The sequence below is a fragment of the Lissotriton vulgaris genome, chromosome 12 (genome assembly GCF_964263255.1).
Source record: "Lissotriton vulgaris chromosome 12, aLisVul1.2, whole genome shotgun sequence".
NCBI classification, from domain to species: Eukaryota; Metazoa; Chordata; class Amphibia; order Caudata; family Salamandridae; genus Lissotriton; species Lissotriton vulgaris.
The window spans coordinates 491,349,108-491,366,812 of record NC_141700.1 but is presented as its reverse complement, the minus strand read 5'-3'; the positions used below and the strand labels follow the sequence as shown (position 1 = coordinate 491,366,812).

Genomic DNA, 17,705 nt, shown 5'->3' with positions numbered 1-17,705 from the left:
GCTCTCTGGGGGTTAGAGGCACCAGATCAAAGACCCTATCATTGCGAGGGTGAGGACCTGAGAGGTATTTGCAGCCTCTAAAAAAGAGGGCAAGAACTAGGCCGGTGAGGGAAACAGGATCAAACTTCAGAGTCTCTGCTCACAGCACAGAAAAGCAAAAAGGTGGGCAGTTCCAAGTGTCTGCCTGGGAATATGCAAATTCTTTTTGTACACATCTCAGCTCATTAGGAGGTGTCGGGGCTGCTGGGCAAGGGGAACGGGAAGCGTGAATCAGGCTTTCACTGAAGTGGCACTGTAGGACTTTCGTCCCCAACGATTTTACGCTTTCCCCACCATCCCTCCAATCGATAGGCTGTGAGCCACCACTGTTCAATGCAAATAGCCATGCACTTTAAGTCCCTTTTTCACACGTATTTTCATTAAAGCTGAATATATAAGTATAGATCTGTCTAGGCTGGAGGCACATGAAACAAGACAAACGAGCCCCTTCAAGTGTACCTGAGAGGAATCTGACTCAGGATTGGCCACCCTCTAAGGGCACCCCAACAGGCACAAATAACGGGCAAGTCCTATGAAAAGCGCAGCATGACTCTTGGTGCCACCTTTTAAAAGGAGAGTGACGTCTGGCCTCTGGCAGCAGGAATGTTGAGAAAAGAGAAAATACACTGCCTGCTATCGTGCAGTTTCAAGATAGTCAAGGAAAAGCAATCTCATGCACTGCCCAAGCTCTTTCCCATGATGCACCTCTCCTACACTCTGTCTATGCAAATGAGCAAGCAGAGAGATCAGGAATAAAACACCAAGCTCATGTTCCCTTATAACAGTAGCAGACAACTCCTAAATATTCCCCAACTTCTAATGCTTTTCTTTTAAACAAATGATAAACAGCCTCACCTGTGGTAAGGCTTAAAAAAATTGAATAAACTCATAAATGTTCCTCTCCACGGAAATCTTTAGTAAAAGGCGAAAGATTTTTTCGTTTTGAAGAGAAACCAGAGTAAGTTAGAATATGGCTCTCTGGGGGTTAGAGGCACCAGATCAAAGACCCTATCATTGCGAGGGTGAGGACCTGAGAGGTATTTGCAGCCTCTAAAAAAGAGGGCAAGAACTAGGCCGGTGAGGCAAACAGGATCAAACTTCAGAGTCTCTGCTCACAGCACAGAAAAGCAAAAAGGTGGGCAGTTCCAAGTGTGTGCCTGGGAATATGCAAATTCTTTTTGTACACACCTCAGCTCATTAGGAGGTGTCGGGGCTGCTGGGCAAGGGGAACGGGAAGCGTGAATCAGGCTTTCACTGAAGTGGCACTGTAGGACTTTCGTCCCCAACGATTTTACGCTTTCCCCACCATCCCTCCAATCGATAGGCTGTGAGCCACCACTGTTCTATGCAAATAGCCATGCACTTTAAGTCCCTTTTTCACACGTATTTTCATTAAAGCTGAATATATAAGTATAGATCTGTCTAGGCTGGAGGCACATAAAACAAGACAAACGAGCCCCTTCAAGTGTACCTGAGAGGAATCTGACTCAGGATTGGCCACCCTCTAAGGGCACCCCAACAGGCACAAATAACGGGCAAGTCCTATGAAAAGCGCAGCATGACTCTTGGTGCCACCTTTTAAAAGGAGAGTGACGTCTGGCCTCTGGCAGCAGGAATGTTGAGAAAAGAGAAAATACACTGCCTGCTATCGTGCAGTTTCAAGATAGTCAAGGAAAAGCAATCTCATGCACTGCCCAAGCTCTTTCCCATGATGCACCTCTCCTACACTCTGTCTATGCAAATGAGCAAGCAGAGAGATCAGGAATAAAACACCAAGCTCATGTTCCCTTATAACAGTAGCAGACAACTCCTAAATATTCCCCAACTTCTAATGCTTTTCTTTTAAACAAATGATAAACAGCCTCACCTGTGGTAAGGCTTAAAAAAATTGAATAAACTCGTAAATGTTCCTCTCCACGGAAATCTTTAGTAAAAGGCGAAAGATTTTTTCGTTTTGAAGAGAAACCAGAGTAAGTTAGAATATGGCTCTCTGGGGGTTAGAGGCACCAGATCAAAGACCCTATCATTGCGAGGGTGAGGACCTGAGAGGTATTTGCAGCCTCTAAAAAAGAGGGCAAGAACTAGGCCGGTGAGGGAAACAGGATCAAACTTCAGAGTCTCTGCTCACAGCACAGAAAAGCAAAAAGGTGGGCAGTTCCAAGTGTCTGCCTGGGAATATGCAAATTCTTTTTGTACACACCTCAGCTCATTAGGAGGTGTCGGGGCTGCTGGGCAAGGGGAACGGGAAGCGTGAATCAGGCTTTCACTGAAGTGGCACTGTAGGACTTTCGTCCCCAACGATTTTACGCTTTCCCCACCATCCCTCCAATCGATAGGCTGTGAGCCACCACTGTTCTATGCAAATAGCCATGCACTTTAAGTCCCTTTTTCACACGTATTTTCATTAAAGCTGAATATATAAGTATAGATCTGTCTAGGCTGGAGGCACATGAAACAAGACAAACGAGCCCCTTCAAGTGTACCTGAGAGGAATCTGACTCAGGATTGGCCACCCTCTAAGGGCACCCCAACAGGCACTAATAACGGGCAAGTCCTATGAAAAGCGCAGCATGACTCTTGGTGCCACCTTTTAAAAGGAGAGTGACGTCTGGCCTCTGGCAGCAGGAATGTTGAGAAAAGAGAAAATACACTGCCTGCTATCGTGCAGTTTCAAGATAGTCAAGGAAAAGCAATCTCATGCACTGCCCAAGCTCTTTCCCATGATGCACCTCTCCTACACTCTGTCTATGCAAATGAGCAAGCAGAGAGATCAGGAATAAAACACCAAGCTCATGTTCCCTTATAACAGTAGCAGACAACTCCTAAATATTCCCCAACTTCTAATGCTTTTCTTTTAAACAAATGATAAACAGCCTCACCTGTGGTAAGGCTTAAAAAAATTGAATAAACTCGTAAATGTTCCTCTCCACGGAAATCTTTAGTAAAAGGCGAAAGATTTTTTCGTTTTGAAGAGAAACCAGAGTAAGTTAGAATATGGCTCTCTGGGGGTTAGAGGCACCAGATCAAAGACCCTATCATTGCGAGGGTGAGGACCTGAGAGGTATTTGCAGCCTCTAAAAAAGAGGGCAAGAACTAGGCCGGTGAGGGAAACAGGATCAAACTTCAGAGTCTCTGCTCAAAGCACAGAAAAGCAAAAAGGTGGGCAGTTCCAAGTGTCTGCCTGGGAATATGCAAATTCTTTTTGTACACACCTCAGCTCATTAGGAGGTGTCGGGGCTGCTGGGCAAGGGGAACGGGAAGCGTGAATCAGGCTTTCACTGAAGTGGCACTGTAGGACTTTCGTCCCCAACGATTTTACGCTTTCCCCACCATCCCTCCAATCGATAGGCTGTGAGCCACCACTGTTCTATGCAAATAGCCATGCACTTTAAGTCCCTTTTTCACACGTATTTTCATTAAAGCTGAATATATAAGTATAGATCTGTCTAGGCTGGAGGCACATGAAACAAGACAAACGAGCCCCTTCAAGTGTACCTGAGAGGAATCTGACTCAGGATTGGCCACCCTCTAAGGGCACCCCAACAGGCACAAATAACGGGCAAGCCCTATGAAAAGCGCAGCATGACTCTTGGTGCCACCTTTTAAAAGGAGAGTGACGTCTGGCCTCTGGCAGCAGGAATGTTGAGAAAAGAGAAAATACACTGCCTGCTATCGTGCAGTTTCAAGATAGTCAAGGAAAAGCAATCTCATGCACTGCCCAAGCTCTTTCCCATGATGCACCTCTCCTACACTCTGTCTATGCAAATGAGCAAGCAGAGAGATCAGGAATAAAACACCAAGCTCATGTTCCCTTATAACAGTAGCAGACAACTCCTAAATATTCCCCAACTTCTAATGCTTTTCTTTTAAACAAATGATAAACAGCCTCACCTGTGGTAAGGCTTAAAAAAATTGAATAAACTCGTAAATGTTCCTCTACACGAAAATCTTTAATAAAAGGCGAAAGATTTTTTCGTTTTGAAGAGAAACCAGAGTAAGTTAGAATATGGCTCTCTGGGGGTTAGAGGCACCAGATCAAAGACCCTATCATTGCGAGGGTGAGGACCTGAGAGGTATTTGCAGCCTCTAAAAAAGAGGGCAAGAACTAGGCCGGTGAGGGAAACAGGATCAAACTTCAGAGTCTCTGCTCAAAGCACAGAAAAGCAAAAAGGTGGGCAGTTCCAAGTGTCTGCCTGGGAATATGCAAATTCTTTTTGTACACACCTCAGCTCATTAGGAGGTGTCGGGGCTGCTGGGCAAGGGGAACGGGAAGCGTGAATCAGGCTTTCACTGAAGTGGCACTGTAGGACTTTTGTCCCCAACGATTTTACTCTTTCCCCACCATCCCTCCAATCGATAGGCTGTGAGCCACCACTGTTCTATGCAAATAGCCATGCACTTTAAGTCCCTTTTCACACGTATTTTCATTAAAGCTGAATATATAAGTATAGATCTGTCTAGGCTGGAGGCACATGAAACAAGACAAACGAGCCCCTTCAAGTGTACCTGAGAGGAATCTGACTCAGGATTGGCCACCCTCTAAGGGCACCCCAACAGGCACAAATAACGGGCAAGTCCTATGAAAAGCGCAGCATGACTCTTGGTGCCACCTTTTAAAAGGAGAGTGACGTCTGGCCTCTGGCAGCAGGAATGTTGAGAAAAGAGAAAATACACTGCCTGCTATCGTGCAGTTTCAAGATAGTCAAGGAAAAGCAATCTCATGCACTGCCCAAGCTCTTTCCCATGATGCACCTCTCCTACACTCTGTCTATGCAAATGAGCAAGCAGAGAGATCAGGAATAAAACACCAAGCTCATGTTCCCTTATAACAGTAGCAGGCAACTCCTAAATATTCCCCAACTTCTAATGCTTTTCTTTTAAACAAATGATAAACAGCCTCACCTGTGGTAAGGCTTAAAAAAATTGAATAAACTCGTAAATGTTCCTCTCCACGGAAATCTTTAGTAAAAGGCGAAAGATTTTTTCGTTTTGAAGAGAAACCAGAGTAAGTTAGAATATGGCTCTCTGGGGGTTAGAGGCACCAGATCAAAGACCCTATCATTGCGAGGGTGAGGACCTGAGAGGTATTTGCAGCCTCTAAAAAAGAGGGCAAGAACAAGGCCGGTGAGGGAAACAGGATCAAACTTCAGAGTCTCGGCTCACAGCACAGAAAAGCAAAAAGGTGGGCAGTTCCAAGTGTCTGCCTGGGAATATGCAAATTCTTTTTGTACACACCTCAGCTCATTAGGAGGTGTCGGGGCTGCTGGGCAAGGGGAACGGGAAGCGTGAATCAGGCTTTCACTGAAGTGGCACTGTAGGACTTTCGTCCCCAACGATTTTACGCTTTCCCCACCATCCCTCCAATCGATAGGCTGTGAGCCACCACTGTTCTATGCAAATAGCCATGCACTTTAAGTCCCTTTTTCACACGTATTTTCATTAAAGCTGAATATATAAGTATAGATCTGTCTAGGCTGGAGGCACATGAAACAAGACAAACGAGCCCCTTCAAGTGTACCTGAGAGGAATCTGACTCAGGATTGGCCACCCTCTAAGGGCACCCCAACAGGCACAAATAACGGGCAAGTCCTATGAAAAGCGCAGCATGACTCTTGGTGCCACCTTTTAAAAGGAGAGTGACGTCTGGCCTCTGGCAGCAGGAATGTTGAGAAAAGAGAAAATACACTGCCTGCTATCGTGCAGTTTCAAGATAGTCAAGGAAAAGCAATCTCATGCACTGCCCAAGCTCTTTCCCATGATGCACCTTTCCTACACTCTGTCTATGCAAATGAGCAAGCAGAGAGATCAGGAATAAAACACCAAGCTCATGTTCCCTTATAACAGTAGCAGACAACTCCTAAATATTCCCCAACTTCTAATGCTTTTCTTTTAAACAAATGATAAACAGCCTCACCTGTGGTAAGGCCTAAAAAAATTGAATAAACTCGTAAATGTTCCCCTCCACGGAAATCTTTAGTAAAAGGCGAAAGATTTTTTCGTTTTGAAGAGAAACCAGAGTAAGTTAGAATATGGCTCTCTGGGGGTTAGAGGCACCAGATCAAAGACCCTATCATTGCGAGGGTGAGGACCTGAGAGGTATTTGCAGCCTCTAAAAAAGAGGGCAAGAACTAGGCCGGTGAGGGAAACAGGATCAAACTTCAGAGTCTCTGCTCAAAGCACAGAAAAGCAAAAAGGTGGGCAGTTCCAAGTGTCTGCCTGGGAATATGCAAATTCTTTTTGTACACACCTCAGCTCATTAGGAGGTGTCGGGGCTGCTGGGCAAGGGGAACGGGAAGCGTGAATCAGGCTTTCACTGAAGTGGCACTGTAGGACTTTCGTCCCCAACGATTTTACGCTTTCCCCACCATCCCTCCAATCGATAGGCTGTGAGCCACCACTGTTCTATGCAAATAGCCATGCACTTTAAGTCCCTTTTTCACACGTATTTTCATTAAAGCTGAATATATAAGTATAGATCTGTCTAGGCTGGAGGCACATGAAACAAGACAAACGAGCCCCTTCAAGTGTACCTGAGAGGAATCTGACTCAGGATTGGCCACCCTCTAAGGGCACCCCAACAGGCACAAATAACGGGCAAGCCCTATGAAAAGCGCAGCATGACTCTTGGTGCCACCTTTTAAAAGGAGAGTGACGTCTGGCCTCTGGCAGCAGGAATGTTGAGAAAAGAGAAAATACACTGCCTGCTATCGTGCAGTTTCAAGATAGTCAAGGAAAAGCAATCTCATGCACTGCCCAAGCTCTTTCCCATGATGCACCTCTCCTACACTCTGTCTATGCAAATGAGCAAGCAGAGAGATCAGGAATAAAACACCAAGCTCATGTTCCCTTATAACAGTAGCAGACAACTCCTAAATATTCCCCAACTTCTAATGCTTTTCTTTTAAACAAATGATAAACAGCCTCACCTGTGGTAAGGCTTAAAAAAATTGAATAAACTCGTAAATGTTCCTCTACACGAAAATCTTTAGTAAAAGGCGAAAGATTTTTTCGTTTTGAAGAGAAACCAGAGTAAGTTAGAATATGGCTCTCTGGGGGTTAGAGGCACCAGATCAAAGACCCTATCATTGCGAGGGTGAGGACCTGAGAGGTATTTGCAGCCTCTAAAAAAGAGGGCAAGAACTAGGCCGGTGAGGGAAACAGGATCAAACTTCAGAGTCTCTGCTCAAAGCACAGAAAAGCAAAAAGGTGGGCAGTTCCAAGTGTCTGCCTGGGAATATGCAAATTCTTTTTGTACACACCTCAGCTCATTAGGAGGTGTCGGGGCTGCTGGGCAAGGGGAACGGGAAGCGTGAATCAGGCTTTCACTGAAGTGGCACTGTAGGACTTTCGTCCCCAACGATTTTACGCTTTCCCCACCATCCCTCCAATCGATAGGCTGTGAGCCACCACTGTTCTATGCAAATAGCCATGCACTTTAAGTCCCTTTTTCACACGTATTTTCATTAAAGCTGAATATATAAGTATAGATCTGTCTAGGCTGGAGGCACATGAAACAAGACAAACGAGCCCCTTCAAGTGTACCTGAGAGGAATCTGACTCAGGATTGGCCACCCTCTAAGGGCACCCCAACAGGCACAAATAACGGGCAAGCCCTATGAAAAGCGCAGCATGACTCTTGGTGCCACCTTTTAAAAGGAGAGTGACGTCTGGCCTCTGGCAGCAGGAATGTTGAGAAAAGAGAAAATACACTGCCTGCTATCGTGCAGTTTCAAGATAGTCAAGGAAAAGCAATCTCATGCACTGCCCAAGCTCTTTCCCATGATGCACCTCTCCTACACTCTGTCTATGCAAATGAGCAAGCAGAGAGATCAGGAATAAAACACCAAGCTCATGTTCCCTTATAACAGTAGCAGACAACTCCTAAATATTCCCCAACTTCTAATGCTTTTCTTTTAAACAAATGATAAACAGCCTCACCTGTGGTAAGGCTTAAAAAAATTGAATAAACTCGTAAATGTTCCTCTCCACGGAAATCTTTAGTAAAAGGCAAAAGATTTTTTCGTTTTGAAGAGAAACCAGAGTAAGTTAGAATATGGCTCTCTGGGGGTTAGAGGCACCAGATCAAAGACCCTATCATTGCGAGGGTGAGGACCTGAGAGGTATTTGCAGCCTCTAAAAAAGAGGGCAAGAACTAGGCCGGTGAGGGAAACAGGATCAAACTTCAGAGTCTCTGCTTAAAGCACAGAAAAGCAAAAAGGTGGGCAGTTCCAAGTGTCTGCCTGGGAATATGCAAATTCTTTTTGTACACACCTCAGCTCATTAGGAGGTGTCGGGGCTGCTGGGCAAGGGGAACGGGAAGCGTGAATCAGGCTTTCACTGAAGTGGCACTGTAGGACTTTCGTCCCCAACGATTTTACGCTTTCCCCACCATCCCTCCAATCGATAGGCTGTGAGCCACCACTGTTCTATGCAAATAGCCATGCACTTTAAGTCCCTTTTTCACACGTATTTTCATTAAAGCTGAATATATAAGTATAGATCTGTCTAGGCTGGAGGCACATAAAACAAGACAAACGAGCCCCTTCAAGTGTACCTGAGAGGAATCTGACTCAGGATTGGCCACCCTCTAAGGGCACCCCAACAGGCACAAATAACGGGCAAGCCCTATGAAAAGCGCAGCATGACTCTTGGTGCCACCTTTTAAAAGGAGAGTGACGTCTGGCCTCTGGCAGCAGGAATGTTGAGAAAAGAGAAAATACACTGCCTGCTATCGTGCAGTTTCAAGATAGTCAAGGAAAAGCAATCTCATGCACTGCCCAAGCTCTTTCCCATGATGCACCTCTCCTACACTCTGTCTATGCAAATGAGCAAGCAGAGAGATCAGGAATAAAACACCAAGCTCATGTTCCCTTATAACAGTAGCAGACAACTCCTAAATATTCCCCAACTTCTAATGCTTTTCTTTTAAACAAATGATAAACAGCCTCACCTGTGGTAAGGCTTAAAAAAATTGAATAAACTCGTAAATGTTCCTCTACACGAAAATCTTTAGTAAAAGGCGAAAGATTTTTTCGTTTTGAAGAGAAACCAGAGTAAGTTAGAATATGGCTCTCTGGGGGTTAGAGGCACCAGATCAAAGACCCTATCATTGCGAGGGTGAGGACCTGAGAGGTATTTGCAGCCTCTAAAAAAGAGGGCAAGAACTAGGCCGGTGAGGGAAACAGGATCAAACTTCAGAGTCTCTGCTCACAGCACAGAAAAGCAAAAAGGTGGGCAGTTCCAAGTGTCTGCCTGGGAATATGCAAATTCTTTTTGTACACACCTCAGCTCATTAGGAGGTGTCGGGGCTGCTGGGCAAGGGGAACGGGAAGCGTGAATCAGGCTTTCACTGAAGTGGCACTGTAGGACTTTCGTCCCCAACGATTTTACGCTTTCCCCACCATCCCTCCAATCGATAGGCTGTGAGCCACCACTGTTCTATGCAAATAGCCATGCACTTTAAGTCCCTTTTTCACACGTATTTTCATTAAAGCTGAATATATAAGTATAGATCTGTCTAGGCTGGAGGCACATGAAACAAGACAAACGAGCCCCTTCAAGTGTACCTGAGAGGAATCTGACTCAGGATTGGCCACCCTCTAAGGGCACCCCAACAGGCACAAATAACGGGCAAGCCCTATGAAAAGCGCAGCATGACTCTTGGTGCCACCTTTTAAAAGGAGAGTGACGTCTGGCCTCTGGCAGCAGGAATGTTGAGAAAAGAGAAAATACACTGCCTGCTATCGTGCAGTTTCAAGATATTCAAGGAAAAGCAATCTCATGCACTGCCCAAGCTCTTTCCCATGATGCACCTCTCCTACACTCTGCCTATGCAAATGAGCAAGCAGAGAGATCAGGAATAAAACACCAAGCTCATGTTCCCTTATAACAGTAGCAGACAACTCCTAAATATTCCCCAACTTCTAATGCTTTTCTTTTAAACAAATGATAAACAGCCTCACCTGTGGTAAGGCTTAAAAAAATTGAATAAACTCGTAAATGTTCCTCTCCACGGAAATCTTTAGTAAAAGGCGTAAGATTTTTTCGTTTTGAAGAGAAACCAGAGTAAGTTAGAATATGGCTCTCTGGGGGTTAGAGGCACCAGATCAAAGACCCTATCATTGCGAGGGTGAGGACCTGAGAGGTATTTGCAGCCTCTAAAAAAGAGGGCAAGAACTAGGCCGGTGAGGGAAACAGGATCAAACTTCAGAGTCTCTGCTCACAGCACAGAAAAGCAAAAAGGTGGGCAGTTCCAAGTGTCTGCCTGGGAATATGCAAATTCTTTTTGTACACACCTCAGCTCATTAGGAGGTGTCGGGGCTGCTGGGCAAGGGGAACGGGAAGCGTGAATCAGGCTTTCACTGAAGTGGCACTGTAGGACTTTCGTCCCCAACGATTTTACGCTTTCCCCACCATCCCTCCAATCGATAGGCTGTGAGCCACCACTGTTCTATGCAAATAGCCATGCACTTTAAGTCCCTTTTTCACACGTATTTTCATTAAAGCTGAATATATAAGTATAGATCTGTCTAGGCTGGAGGCACATGAAACAAGACAAACGAGCCCCTTCAAGTGTACCTGAGAGGAATCTGACTCAGGATTGGCCACCCTCTAAGGGCACCCCAACAGGCACAAATAACGGGCAAGTCCTATGAAAAGCGCAGCATGACTCTTGGTGCCACCTTTTAAAAGGAGAGTGACGTCTGGCCTCTGGCAGCAGGAATGTTGAGAAAAGAGAAAATACACTGCCTGCTATCGTGCAGTTTCAAGATAGTCAAGGAAAAGCAATCTCATGCACTGCCCAAGCTCTTTCCCATGATGCACCTCTCCTACACTCTGTCTATGCAAATGAGCAAGCAGAGAGATCAGGAATAAAACACCAAGCTCATGTTCCCTTATAACAGTAGCAGACAACTCCTAAATATTCCCCAACTTCTAATGCTTTTCTTTTAAACAAATGATAAACAGCCTCACCTGTGGTAAGGCTTAAAAAAATTGAATAAACTCATAAATGTTCCTCTCCACGGAAATCTTTAGTAAAAGGCGAAAGATTTTTTCGTTTTGAAGAGAAACCAGAGTAAGTTAGAATATGGCTCTCTGGGGGTTAGAGGCACCAGATCAAAGACCCTATCATTGCGAGGGTGAGGACCTGAGAGGTATTTGCAGCCTCTAAAAAAGAGGGCAAGAACTAGGCCGGTGAGGGAAACAGGATCAAACTTCAGAGTCTCTGCTCACAGCACAGAAAAGCAAAAAGGTGGGCAGTTCCAAGTGTCTGCCTGGGAATATGCAAATTCTTTTTGTACACACCTCAGCTCATTAGGAGGTGTCGGGGCTGCTGGGCAAGGGGAACGGGAAGCGTAAATCAGGCTTTCACTGAAGTGGCACTGTAGGACTTTCGTCCCCAACGATTTTACGCTTTCCCCACCATCCCTCCAATCGATAGGCTGTGAGCCACCACTGTTCTATGCAAATAGCCATGCACTTTAAGTCCCTTTTTCACACGTATTTTCATTAAAGCTGAATATATAAGTATAGATCTGTCTAGGCTGGAGGCACATAAAACAAGACAAACGAGCCCCTTCAAGTGTACCTGAGAGGAATCTGACTCAGGATTGGCCACCCTCTAAGGGCACCCCAACAGGCACAAATAACGGGCAAGTCCTATGAAAAGCGCAGCATGACTCTTGGTGCCACCTTTTAAAAGGAGAGTGACGTCTGGCCTCTGGCAGCAGGAATGTTGAGAAAAGAGAAAATACACTGCCTGCTATCGTGCAGTTTCAAGATAGTCAAGGAAAAGCAATCTCATGCACTGCCCAAGCTCTTTCCCATGATGCACCTCTCCTACACTCTGTCTATGCAAATGAGCAAGCAAAGAGATCAGGAATAAAACACCAAGCTCATGTTCCCTTATAACAGTAGCAGACAACTCCTAAATATTCCCCAACTTCTAATGCTTTTCTTTTAAACAAATGATAAACAGCCTCACCTGTGGTAAGGCTTAAAAAAATTGAATAAACTCGTAAATGTTCCTCTCCACGGAAATCTTTAGTAAAAGGCGAAAGATTTTTTCGTTTTGAAGAGAAACCAGAGTAAGTTAGAATATGGCTCTCTGGGGGTTAGAGGCACCAGATCAAAGACCCTATCATTGCGAGGGTGAGGACCTGAGAGGTATTTGCAGCCTCTAAAAAAGAGGGCAAGAACTAGGCCGGTGAGGGAAACAGGATCAAACTTCAGAGTCTCTGCTCAAAGCACAGAAAAGCAAAAAGGTGGGCAGTTCCAAGTGTCTGCCTGGGAATATGCAAATTCTTTTTGTACACACCTCAGCTCATTAGGAGGTGTCGGGGCTGCTGGGCAAGGGGAACGGGAAGCGTGAATCAGGCTTTCACTGAAGTGGCACTGTAGGACTTTCGTCCCCAACGATTTTACGCTTTCCCCACCATCCCTCCAATCGATAGGCTGTGAGCCACCACTGTTCTATGCAAATAGCCATGCACTTTAAGTCCCTTTTTCGCACGTATTTTCATTAAAGCTGAATATATAAGTATAGATCTGTCTAGGCTGGAGGCACATGAAACAAGACAAACGAGCCCCTTCAAGTGTACCTGAGAGGAATCTGACTCAGGATTGGCCACCCTCTAAGGGCACCCCAACAGGCACAAATAACGGGCAAGTCCTATGAAAAGCGCAGCATGACTCTTGGTGCCACCTTTTAAAAGGAGAGTGACGTCTGGCCTCTGGCAGCAGGAATGTTGAGAAAAGAGAAAATACACTGCCTGCTATCGTGCAGTTTCAAGATAGTCAAGGAAAAGCAATCTCATGCACTGCCCAAGCTCTTTCCCATGATGCACCTCTCCTACACTCTGTCTATGCAAATGAGCAAGCAGAGAGATCAGGAATAAAACACCAAGCTCATGTTCCCTTATAACAGTAGCAGACAACTCCTAAATATTCCCCAACTTCTAATGCTTTTCTTTTAAACAAATGATAAACAGCCTCACCTGTGGTAAGGCCTAAAAAAATTGAATAAACTCGTAAATGTTCCTCTCCACGGAAATCTTTAGTAAAAGGCGAAAGATTTTTTCGTTTTGAAGAGAAACCAGAGTAAGTTAGAATATGGCTCTCTGGGGGTTAGAGGCACCAGATCAAAGACCCTATCATTGCGAGGGTGAGGACCTGAGAGGTATTTGCAGCCTCTAAAAAAGAGGGCAAGAACTAGGCCGGTGAGGGAAACAGGATCAAACTTCAGAGTCTCTGCTCAAAGCACAGAAAAGCAAAAAGGTGGGCAGTTCCAAGTGTCTGCCTGGGAATATGCAAATTCTTTTTGTACACACCTCAGCTCATTAGGAGGTGTCGGGGCTGCTGGGCAAGGGGAACGGGAAGCGTGAATCAGGCTTTCACTGAAGTGGCACTGTAGGACTTTCGTCCCCAACGATTTTACGCTTTCCCCACCATCCCTCCAATCGATAGGCTGTGAGCCACCACTGTTCTATGCAAATAGCCATGCACTTTAAGTCCCTTTTTCACACGTATTTTCATTAAAGCTGAATATATAAGTATAGATCTGTCTAGGCTGGAGGCACATGAAACAAGACAAACGAGCCCCTTCAAGTGTACCTGAGAGGAATCTGACTCAGGATTGGCCACCCTCTAAGGGCACCCCAACAGGCACAAATAACGGGCAAGCCCTATGAAAAGCGCAGCATGACTCTTGGTGCCACCTTTTAAAAGGAGAGTGACGTCTGGCCTCTGGCAGCAGGAATGTTGAGAAAAGAGAAAATACACTGCCTGCTATCGTGCAGTTTCAAGATAGTCAAGGAAAAGCAATCTCATGCACTGCCCAAGCTCTTTCCCATGATGCACCTCTCCTACACTCTGTCTATGCAAATGAGCAAGCAGAGAGATCAGGAATAAAACACCAAGCTCATGTTCCCTTATAACAGTAGCAGACAACTCCTAAATATTCCCCAACTTCTAATGCTTTTCTTTTAAACAAATGATAAACAGCCTCACCTGTGGTAAGGCTTAAAAAAATTGAATAAACTCGTAAATGTTCCTCTACACGAAAATCTTTAGTAAAAGGCGAAAGATTTTTTCGTTTTGAAGAGAAACCAGAGTAAGTTAGAATATGGTTCTCTGGGGGTTAGAGGCACCAGATCAAAGACCCTATCATTGCGAGGGTGAGGACCTGAGAGGTATTTGCAGCCTCTAAAAAAGAGGGCAAGAACTAGGCCGGTGAGGGAAACAGGATCAAACTTCAGAGTCTCTGCTCAAAGCACAGAAAAGCAAAAAGGTGGGCAGTTCCAAGTGTCTGCCTGGGAATATGCAAATTCTTTTTGTACACACCTCAGCTCATTAGGAGGTGTCGGGGCTGCTGGGCAAGGGGAACGGGAAGCGTGAATCAGGCTTTCACTGAAGTGGCACTGTAGGACTTTCGTCCCCAACGATTTTACGCTTTCCCCACCATCCCTCCAATCGATAGGCTGTGAGCCACCACTGTTCTATGCAAATAGCCATGCACTTTAAGTCCCTTTTTCACACGTATTTTCATTAAAGCTGAATATATAAGTATAGATCTGTCTAGGCTGGAGGCACATGAAACAAGACAAACGAGCCCCTTCAAGTGTACCTGAGAGGAATCAGACTCAGGATTGGCCACCCTCTAAGGGCACCCCAACAGGCACAAATAACGGGCAAGCCCTATGAAAAGCGCAGCATGACTCTTGGTGCCACCTTTTAAAAGGAGAGTGACGTCTGGCCTCTGGCAGCAGGAATGTTGAGAAAAGAGAAAATACACTGCCTGCTATCGTGCAGTTTCAAGATAGTCAAGGAAAAGCAATCTCATGCACTGCCCAAGCTCTTTCCCATGATGCACCTCTCCTACACTCTGTCTATGCAAATGAGCAAGCAGAGAGATCAGGAATAAAACACCAAGCTCATGTTCCCTTATAACAGTAGCAGACAACTCCTAAATATTCCCCAACTTCTAATGCTTTTCTTTTAAACAAATGATAAACAGCCTCACCTGTGGTAAGGCTTAAAAAAATTGAATAAACTCGTAAATGTTCCTCTCCACGGAAATCTTTAGTAAAAGGCAAAAGATTTTTTCGTTTTGAAGAGAAACCAGAGTAAGTTAGAATATGGCTCTCTGGGGGTTAGAGGCACCAGATCAAAGACCCTATCATTGCGAGGGTGAGGACCTGAGAGGTATTTGCAGCCTCTAAAAAAGAGGGCAAGAACTAGGCCGGTGAGGGAAACAGGATCAAACTTCAGAGTCTCTGCTTAAAGCACAGAAAAGCAAAAAGGTGGGCAGTTCCAAGTGTCTGCCTGGGAATATGCAAATTCTTTTTGTACACACCTCAGCTCATTAGGAGGTGTCGGGGCTGCTGGGCAAGGGGAACGGGAAGCGTGAATCAGGCTTTCACTGAAGTGGCACTGTAGGACTTTCGTCCCCAACGATTTTACGCTTTCCCCACCATCCCTCCAATCGATAGGCTGTGAGCCACCACTGTTCTATGCAAATAGCCATGCACTTTAAGTCCCTTTTTCACACGTATTTTCATTAAAGCTGAATATATAAGTATAGATCTGTCTAGGCTGGAGGCACATAAAACAAGACAAACGAGCCCCTTCAAGTGTACCTGAGAGGAATCTGACTCAGGATTGGCCACCCTCTAAGGGCACCCCAACAGGCACAAATAACGGGCAAGCCCTATGAAAAGCGCAGCATGACTCTTGGTGCCACCTTTTAAAAGGAGAGTGACGTCTGGCCTCTGGCAGCAGGAATGTTGAGAAAAGAGAAAATACACTGCCTGCTATCGTGCAGTTTCAAGATAGTCAAGGAAAAGCAATCTCATGCACTGCCCAAGCTCTTTCCCATGATGCACCTCTCCTACACTCTGTCTATGCAAATGAGCAAGCAGAGAGATCAGGAATAAAACACCAAGCTCATGTTCCCTTATAACAGTAGCAGACAACTCCTAAATATTCCCCAACTTCTAATGCTTTTCTTTTAAACAAATGATAAACAGCCTCACCTGTGGTAAGGCTTAAAAAAATTGAATAAACTCGTAAATGTTCCTCTACACGAAAATCTTTAGTAAAAGGCGAAAGATTTTTTCGTTTTGAAGAGAAACCAGAGTAAGTTAGAATATGGCTCTCTGGGGGTTAGAGGCACCAGATCAAAGACCCTATCATTGCGAGGGTGAGGACCTGAGAGGTATTTGCAGCCTCTAAAAAAGAGGGCAAGAACTAGGCCGGTGAGGGAAACAGGATCAAACTTCAGAGTCTCTGCTCAAAGCACAGAAAAGCAAAAAGGTGGGCAGTTCCAAGTGTCTGCCTGGGAATATGCAAATTCTTTTTGTACACACCTCAGCTCATTAGGAGGTGTCGGGGCTGCTGGGCAAGGGGAACGGGAAGCGTGAATCAGGCTTTCACTGAAGTGGCACTGTAGGACTTTCGTCCCCAACGATTTTACGCTTTCCCCACCATCCCTCCAATCGATAGGCTGTGAGCCACCACTGTTCTATGCAAATAGCCATGCACTTTAAGTCCCTTTTTCACACGTATTTTCATTAAAGCTGAATATATAAGTATAGATCTGTCTAGGCTGGAGGCACATGAAACAAGACAAACGAGCCCCTTCAAGTGTACCTGAGAGGAATCTGACTCAGGATTGGCCACCCTCTAAGGGCACCCCAACAGGCACAAATAACGGGCAAGCCCTATGAAAAGCGCAGCATGACTCTTGGTGCCACCTTTTAAAAGGAGAGTGACGTCTGGCCTCTGGCAGCAGGAATGTTGAGAAAAGAGAAAATACACTGCCTGCTATCGTGCAGTTTCAAGATAGTCAAGGAAAAGCAATCTCATGCACTGCCCAAGCTCTTTCCCATGATGCACCTCTCCTACACTCTGTCTATGCAAATGAGCAAGCAGAGAGATCAGGAATAAAACACCAAGCTCATGTTCCCTTATAACAGTAGCAGACAACTCCTAAATATTCCCCAACTTCTAATGCTTTTCTTTTAAACAAATGATAAACAGCCTCACCTGTGGTAAGGCTTAAAAAAATTGAATAAACTCGTAAATGTTCCTCTACACGAAAATCTTTAGTAAAAGGCGAAAGATTTTTTCGTTTTGAAGAGAAACCAGAGTAAGTTAGAATATGGCTCTCTGAGGGTTAGAGGCACCAGATCAAAGACCCTATCATTGCGAGGGTGAGGACCTGAGAGGTATTTGCAGCCTCTAAAAAAGAGGGCAAGAACTAGGCCGGTGAGGGAAACAGGATCAAACTTCAGAGTCTCTGCTCACAGCACAGAAAAGCAAAAAGGTGGGCAGTTCCAAGTGTCTGCCTGGGAATATGCAAATTCTTTTTGTACACACCTCAGCTCATTAGGAGGTGTCGGGGCTGCTGGGCAAGGGGAACGGGAAGCGTGAATCAGGCTTTCACTGAAGTGGCACTGTAGGACTTTCGTCCCCAACGATTTTACGCTTTCCCCACCATCCCTCCAATCGATAGGCTGTGAGCCACCACTGTTCTATGCAAATAGCCATGCACTTTAAGTCCCTTTTTCACACGTATTTTCATTAAAGCTGAATATATAAGTATAGATCTGTCTAGGCTGGAGGCACATGAAACAAGACAAACGAGCCCCTTCAAGTGTACCTGA

The 17,705-nt window shown here is 45.3% G+C and overlaps 17 non-coding genes across 17 annotated transcripts; all 17 read right to left on the bottom strand.

Annotated features, from left to right (window-relative positions):
• Positions 1–886: 886 nt before the first annotated feature.
• LOC147676989 (U5 spliceosomal RNA) lies at positions 887–1,001 on the bottom strand. The gene has a single exon (XR_015302668.1). It is a non-coding gene; the product is annotated as a U5 spliceosomal RNA (small nuclear RNA).
• Positions 1,002–1,898: 897 nt separating this feature from the next.
• LOC147676988 (U5 spliceosomal RNA) lies at positions 1,899–2,013 on the bottom strand. The gene has a single exon (XR_015303025.1). It is a non-coding gene; the product is annotated as a U5 spliceosomal RNA (small nuclear RNA).
• Positions 2,014–2,910: 897 nt separating this feature from the next.
• Positions 2,911–3,025, bottom strand: LOC147676987 (U5 spliceosomal RNA). Its single transcript, XR_015303014.1, has one exon. It is a non-coding gene; the product is annotated as a U5 spliceosomal RNA (small nuclear RNA).
• Positions 3,026–3,922: 897 nt separating this feature from the next.
• Positions 3,923–4,037, bottom strand: LOC147676986 (U5 spliceosomal RNA). The gene has a single exon (XR_015302930.1). It is a non-coding gene; the product is annotated as a U5 spliceosomal RNA (small nuclear RNA).
• An 896-nt stretch (positions 4,038–4,933) lies between these two features.
• On the bottom strand, positions 4,934–5,048 carry LOC147676985 (U5 spliceosomal RNA). Its single transcript, XR_015303004.1, has one exon. It is a non-coding gene; the product is annotated as a U5 spliceosomal RNA (small nuclear RNA).
• An 897-nt stretch (positions 5,049–5,945) lies between these two features.
• LOC147676984 (U5 spliceosomal RNA) lies at positions 5,946–6,060 on the bottom strand. Its single transcript, XR_015303460.1, has one exon. It is a non-coding gene; the product is annotated as a U5 spliceosomal RNA (small nuclear RNA).
• Positions 6,061–6,957: 897 nt separating this feature from the next.
• On the bottom strand, positions 6,958–7,072 carry LOC147676983 (U5 spliceosomal RNA). Its single transcript, XR_015302815.1, has one exon. It is a non-coding gene; the product is annotated as a U5 spliceosomal RNA (small nuclear RNA).
• Positions 7,073–7,969: 897 nt separating this feature from the next.
• Positions 7,970–8,084, bottom strand: LOC147676982 (U5 spliceosomal RNA). The gene has a single exon (XR_015303431.1). It is a non-coding gene; the product is annotated as a U5 spliceosomal RNA (small nuclear RNA).
• An 897-nt stretch (positions 8,085–8,981) lies between these two features.
• LOC147676981 (U5 spliceosomal RNA) lies at positions 8,982–9,096 on the bottom strand. The gene has a single exon (XR_015302814.1). It is a non-coding gene; the product is annotated as a U5 spliceosomal RNA (small nuclear RNA).
• An 897-nt stretch (positions 9,097–9,993) lies between these two features.
• LOC147676980 (U5 spliceosomal RNA) lies at positions 9,994–10,108 on the bottom strand. Its single transcript, XR_015302910.1, has one exon. It is a non-coding gene; the product is annotated as a U5 spliceosomal RNA (small nuclear RNA).
• Positions 10,109–11,005: 897 nt separating this feature from the next.
• On the bottom strand, positions 11,006–11,120 carry LOC147676979 (U5 spliceosomal RNA). The gene has a single exon (XR_015302657.1). It is a non-coding gene; the product is annotated as a U5 spliceosomal RNA (small nuclear RNA).
• Positions 11,121–12,017: 897 nt separating this feature from the next.
• LOC147676978 (U5 spliceosomal RNA) lies at positions 12,018–12,132 on the bottom strand. Its single transcript, XR_015302997.1, has one exon. It is a non-coding gene; the product is annotated as a U5 spliceosomal RNA (small nuclear RNA).
• Positions 12,133–13,029: 897 nt separating this feature from the next.
• Positions 13,030–13,144, bottom strand: LOC147676977 (U5 spliceosomal RNA). Its single transcript, XR_015303429.1, has one exon. It is a non-coding gene; the product is annotated as a U5 spliceosomal RNA (small nuclear RNA).
• Positions 13,145–14,041: 897 nt separating this feature from the next.
• Positions 14,042–14,156, bottom strand: LOC147676976 (U5 spliceosomal RNA). Its single transcript, XR_015302812.1, has one exon. It is a non-coding gene; the product is annotated as a U5 spliceosomal RNA (small nuclear RNA).
• Positions 14,157–15,053: 897 nt separating this feature from the next.
• Positions 15,054–15,168, bottom strand: LOC147676975 (U5 spliceosomal RNA). Its single transcript, XR_015303430.1, has one exon. It is a non-coding gene; the product is annotated as a U5 spliceosomal RNA (small nuclear RNA).
• An 897-nt stretch (positions 15,169–16,065) lies between these two features.
• Positions 16,066–16,180, bottom strand: LOC147676974 (U5 spliceosomal RNA). Its single transcript, XR_015302811.1, has one exon. It is a non-coding gene; the product is annotated as a U5 spliceosomal RNA (small nuclear RNA).
• Positions 16,181–17,077: 897 nt separating this feature from the next.
• On the bottom strand, positions 17,078–17,192 carry LOC147676973 (U5 spliceosomal RNA). Its single transcript, XR_015302810.1, has one exon. It is a non-coding gene; the product is annotated as a U5 spliceosomal RNA (small nuclear RNA).
• Positions 17,193–17,705: the final 513 nt, after the last annotated feature.